This window comes from Pongo abelii, chromosome 14, assembly GCF_028885655.2.
Source record: "Pongo abelii isolate AG06213 chromosome 14, NHGRI_mPonAbe1-v2.0_pri, whole genome shotgun sequence".
NCBI lineage: Eukaryota > Metazoa > Chordata > Mammalia > Primates > Hominidae > Pongo > Pongo abelii.
Genome location: NC_071999.2, coordinates 71,268,015 through 71,274,386, shown reverse-complemented (window position 1 = coordinate 71,274,386; position 6,372 = coordinate 71,268,015).

Sequence of the window (6,372 nt, the reverse complement as noted above, 5' to 3'; positions counted from 1 at the left end):
AAAGCCTGGAGGGATAAGGGAGAGGAAATTAGTGTTTAATGGGCATAGAGATTTAATGTTGCGAGATGAAAAATTCTAGAGATCTGTGCTACAACAATGAATATATTTAACACTACTGAACTGTACACTTAAAAATAATTAAGATGGTAAATTTAATGTTGTTTGTTTTTACCACAACAAATTTCTTTAAGAGTTCACTTAATTATTTTCACAATTAGCTAGGCCATTAATTAAGAAAATACAACCATAAAATCATTAGTTTGCTAATAATTAAGTATTTATATACTTTTCTGCTACTTGATGATGGGCAGTGATCATTCAAAATGGCTGTCCCATAAAAGATAGTTGAGCAATTTTTGTTTATTTCAATAAGCAGTGATAAATATCAAATCATAATGCTTTCATTTTGTTATTTTATTGGGAATGCCTTACTGAAAAAAAGGCCTAAAGAAAGACTAAATAAATTAATGGATCTACTTGACTTGCTCATAATGGTAAGATAATTCTTAAAACTTTAGTGCTATTTTGGTTTGGCATTCTTTATTTTCAGGACATTAGGTATTACTCAAGAAAATATATTGCAATATACTGCAATAAACAATTAAACCTTTTCCACCTCATACTAAATTTTGTACTCACACATGTCAAATATGTGTTTTCTGTAAATCTTCAATTCAGTTGTCTGGTTTGGAAAATAGACATCTTGGACAAAGGCAGATATCTTAGCAGTTATTAGGTTTATTTTTTGGGGGGTGGAGGTGGTGTATGTGTGTGTGTGTATGTACTGCCCATTGGAATTTTGAGCAGTAGCTCATGAGTGGGTGAATGTGAGTGTTTATGTGACTGTGGATGCAACAGCATCTGTGGATGTTGGGAATACTGCAGCCCAGCGATGTTTAATTGTTACTGTGGTTTGGACATGATTTGTCCCCACCAGAACTCACATTAAAATTTGATTCACAATGTGAAGTGTTGGAAAGTGGGGCCTACTGGGAAGTATTTGGGTCATGGGGGTAGATCCCTCATAAATAAATTAATGACCTCCCTCAGGAATTAATGAGTTGTTTCTCTTACTGGAATGGATTAGTTTCCTTGGGAATGTGTTGTTAAAAAGCTGGCTTCTTGGATTTCTCACTCTTGCTTCCTCTCTTGCAAAATAGTCTCTGCATATGCCAGCTTCCCTTCCACCTTCCACTGTAAGTTGAAACAGCATGAGGCCCTCACCAGATGCAGCTGCCTATCCTTGAGCCTTCCAGCTACCAGAATCATGAGCCAAATAAACCTCTTTTTAAAAAATAAATTACCCAGCATCAGGTACTCTGTTACAACAACATAAAATGGACTAAGACAAATGTGAATATGCTGCCAGTCCAGTCTTAGACCTGTCAATGGTACTTGATAGACTATACACATCCATGAAAACTTTTCTGGAATGTGGCTTTTCACTGGATCAAATACATAGTAATGTAAAATCTCTTCCTCTTAAGAGTTTGAGCTCTTCATTTGAAGCTGGATATAAATTATTTTATCTTTTGTTAAGTAAATATCAGAAAGCATTATAGGTAAGAAAGATGCTTCCTAATAATCAGAAGAAAATCTTCTACCTGTTGTGATGTTTATAGCTCTTTTTCATTTACAAAGAATCCCAATCAACCTAGCATAAGCAAAATTTATATCTATTTACCAGAATGTATAAGTTTAACAAAGAATACAGTGTTAGGAGTTCATCTTTACCTCTGGTTTGGATGAGAACTGCTGATACAGCACAGTAGAAACTAAAAAAAAAGAGATCTGTCTTGAGTGTTCCTTGAAATATCTCTACATTTCAGCTCTACTCTCTTTGGGAAAGCTAGTTTTTATACTTTCCAGACTAAATTTGAAAATGGCCCTCATTGCGGATCATGGTGGCAGGAGATCGAGACCATCTTGGCTAACACGGTGAGACCCCGCCTCTACTAAAAATACAAAAAATTAGCTGGGTGTGGTGGTGCACCTGTAGTCCCAGCTGCTTGGGAGGCTGAGGCAGGAGAATCACTTGAACCTGGGAGGCGGAGCTTGCAGTGAACCGAGATTGCGCCACTGCTCTCCAGCCTGGGCAACAGAGTGAGACTCTGTCTCAACAAAAGAAAAAAAAAAAAAGAAAATAGCCCTCATCTAGAGGTGCTGACTTATTTTCTTTATTCAAGTAAATTCCAAAGCCAAATTTTCAAATGAGGCATTTTAATTGGCTAATCTTCATCAAGGTGCCTTTCTAATGGAATAGTACTGTCATAGTAAGTGACCACATAGTTTTGGCCTGCAGCAGAGTCAAGCTTGCTTCTACTGCTTTCCTGTAAACAAGGGACCTGGGGAAAGAGCAATCCCCAGTATGTGGTATGTTGACCTTCTAGGGGAATAATACAGTTGAAATCATTCTGTAATATGATATAGGAAATCAGTTCTCAAACTTTAGTCTGCATTAGAATGACCTGAAGGGCTTTTTTTAATAAACAGATTTCTGGGCCTTATTCCCAGAATTTCTGATTCAATATGTCTGGGATAAGATCCAAAATGTGCATTTTTAAACAGCTGCCAGATAATTTTCTTGGTGCTATTGGAGTCCCACACACTTGAGAACCAGTGATGTAGTACAATGAGGACACACAAGCTAGAAGCATGTCTCAGCTTTGTGTCTTGCAATGTAACAGTAGTCCATGAAATTAAGGGTGACTAAGTCAATTGAGTTGAACTTTTTCAGTCAGTTAATCCCCAACTATTTTTTAAAAGCAACATGCAATTCCTATGGGCTGTCTGATTTCTGAGTTACATTCAGAAACTGAAATTTACAGAGGAACATGTACCGTATTTGTTTTATGCTTTAGAATTAACCAGTGGCTGGTCCCTTTCTTTCTCCACAATTATTTTCCAACTGATAACTCTATTGCAACATTTTTCTTTTGATTTGATTTTCTAATAGATATCAGAAATCTATTCTCAGGGACTTCCGGTTTTAGCTCTGACTTATAAAAAGTTTGGAAGTCAATACTCCCATTCTTACAAAAAGGAAGAGCTGGACTTTCTAGAAAACAATTAATTTTCTTTGACGCATCAGAGATTTGAAGTCATGGGGCAAACAACTACACCAAATCTAGAGAGAGGTGAACCCACAGTCATAATCAGGCTCCTACCTGGAGCAGAAGCTGCTGGAGCCATAAACTAGTAGGAACATTTAAATTGCAATTTTGACAAATTACTGTAAGCTATGTGGACTAGCAGGAGAATGAGAAACTCCTGGAGCTGCACCATATGGTGGAAACATTTTTTTTTTGTGAGCTTTGCCATCAAGAAAATATCAACGGGTATCCTGTAAATGTCATTGGGTTTGAAAGGAGAAGCAAAAGGGCATAGAGCATAAGGAATATTTGAAATATTAATGAAAAATAACTTTATAAATCAATTATAGACACCAAACTACACTTCAGGAAGCTCAGAAAAAATAAGCATGATAAATTTAAAAAGCAAACCAAAATAGGCATACAGTATTCAAACTATAGAAAAGCAAATACAAAGTGAAAATTGTATAAAGCTGAGAGAGGGGTTTCCCACAGAAGAAACAGGATAAAAATTACAGTGTATTTCTTATCAGAAACCATACACACAAGAAAAAAGTGAAGTGAAATATTTCATGTTGAAAGAAAAATACCCAACAATCTAGAGTTCAATATCCAGTAATATTATTCTTTAAAAGTACAGAAGAAATAGACGTCTGAGACAAAGATGGAGGAAATTTATTGCCAGCAGAACTGCCTTGTTAGAAATGTTAAAACAAGTTTTACAGGTAGAAAAACAAATCTAAAGTAAGAAACATATCTATCTAAAGAAAGAAAAAGCATTGTGGAAAGAATAAATGAAGGTGAAATAATGTATTTTATTTTTCTTATACTCAAATGATTTAAAAGATAATTATTTGTTTAGAGCAATAATAGTAATAATGTATTAGGTAATTATATCACTGGAATAAACGAAATAAATAATAGCAATATCATAAAGAATGGGAGAAATGAATTGGGAATATATTGTTATAAATTTTCTCCACTGCAGATAAAATGGCATAGGGTTATTTGAAGGTGGATTAAGGTTAATTTAAAAACACATTGTAAACGCTAGAAAACAACCAAAAAAAGTTCCTAAAAAAGTAGTCTAATTGACAAGAGAGGAAACAAAATGAAATCATATAAAATGTTCAATTAAACCAGAGAAGCATAAAAAGAAGAGAAAAAAAGAAACAAAGAACAGATGCCAGGAATAGAAAATAGTTATTAATACAAACATGATAAATATCAATCTAATTATATCATAGTAACATTAACTATATCTCTAAATGTATCAGTTGAAATCAGATTTTCAGAGTGGATAAAATACAAATGCAATTACGTACTGTCTTCAATAAACCCTCCTTAATATAAAATCTCAGAGATGTTAAAAGTTAAAAATTATAACATGCTAAAATTCAAAAGAAATTTCCAGCAGCAGTGTTAATTTCTGACAAAGACAACTTTAGAACATGGATGATTATGAGAAAAGAAGAAAAGTATTATGTACAATAAAGAGGTTAAGTTTCCCATAATATATAAAAATCCCATATATATATATGGCTCTAACAACAATTACTAAGGCCATAGGTGACCTGAACAAGATTTTTAACCAATTTAAATAGCTTTTATAATACACTCTATCCTATGGTGGCAAAATACACATTCTTCTGAAGCTCACATGAAACATTCACTAAAATAAACCTCATCTGATCCATAAAGCATGCCATAATATATTTAAAAGGATAGGAAACAAAAGATATGTTCTCAAACCAAAATGGAATTATATTGGAAACTAATAAATTAAGACAGGTGGAAAAAATATGTATTAGAATATTAAACAAGACACTGCTAAATAACACAGAGATCGAAGAGAAGGTCTCAAGAAAAATTTTAAAAATATTTTGAATTTGATGAAAATAAAAGTAAAACTTATCAACGTTTATAAGAACAAAAGCAATGCTGGGATGAAAATCTATATTGTTAATTTCATCCATTAGAAGAGATCTAAAATTGATTATCTAAACTTCCACCTTAGGGAACTAGATAAAGAAAATAAAATTAAACAAAAAACCACATGATATAATAAAAATTAGAGCAGAAATAAAATAGATAACAGGAAAATAATAGAGAAAATTAATAAAAACAAAAACTTATTCTTTGAGAAATTCAATGAAACTGATAAATATTTATCCCAGGCTATCAGAGAAAAAAGAAAGGAGACATAACCAAAGTAAAAAATGAAAAGGGGTTATCACATGGATTCTTTAGACATTAAAAATGTTATAAAAGTACAAGACTAACAACTCTATGCCCAGACATTTGATAACATTTTGTTAGTAAGGAATAAATGAATTCTTGGAAATACCTAAACTGTCAAAATACACTCAAGAGGAAGCAGATAATAGTCATATCCCTATTAAAATGTATTTAATTATTAATTATCAAAAAAGAGAGATCAAAAGGTCCAGATGGTTTCACAGATGAATTTTACCAAACTTTAAAAAGAAATAGTGACAATTCTCTACAATATCTTCTGGAGAACAGAAGCAGAGAAAATGATTTTTAACATTCATCAGCAATTAGCATCTTCATAATAGGTGGGGACTCACTGTCTCCTCTACCCCAACCTATGCCACATCTCACCTTGGCCTGCTCTCAGTGGTGAGCAACATGCTTCAAATTCTTCTCCTGCAAGGAACAGTTTGTCTTTAAAGCACAAGAGTGGAGAAGGAGTATAGATCTTGTGGGTCATACATTCTTGAATTCACATACTAGTTTGCTCATTTATTTAGCTATGGCTTAATTCATTTATTTCAGTATTCAAAAAAAGACATCAAATGTCAACTGGTATAATTAAACACTAATTGATGTTCTGTTACCATGCTTCTCTGTAAAGTGGTTAAAAACTTTGTTTTAGTGAATAGATAGTTGAGGGAATTTAAACAATTAGAAGAATGAAGCGGCTTGGTAAAAACCATACAATAGGCCCAAATAATTAGAAGAATGAAGTGGTTTGGTAAAAATCATACAATAGGCCAGGAGCGGTGGCTCACGCCTGTAATCCCAGCACTTTGGGAGGCCGAGGCAGGCGGATCAAAAGGTCAAGAGATCGAGACTGTCTTGTCTAACACGGTGAAACCCCGTCTCTACTAAACATACAAAAAATTAGCCAGGCATGGTGGCACTTGCCTGTCGTCCCAGCTACTCAGGCGGCTGAATCAGGAGAATCGCTTGAACCCAGGGGGAGGATGTTGCAGTAAGCTGAGATTGAGCCACCGCATCCAGCCTGGGTGACAGA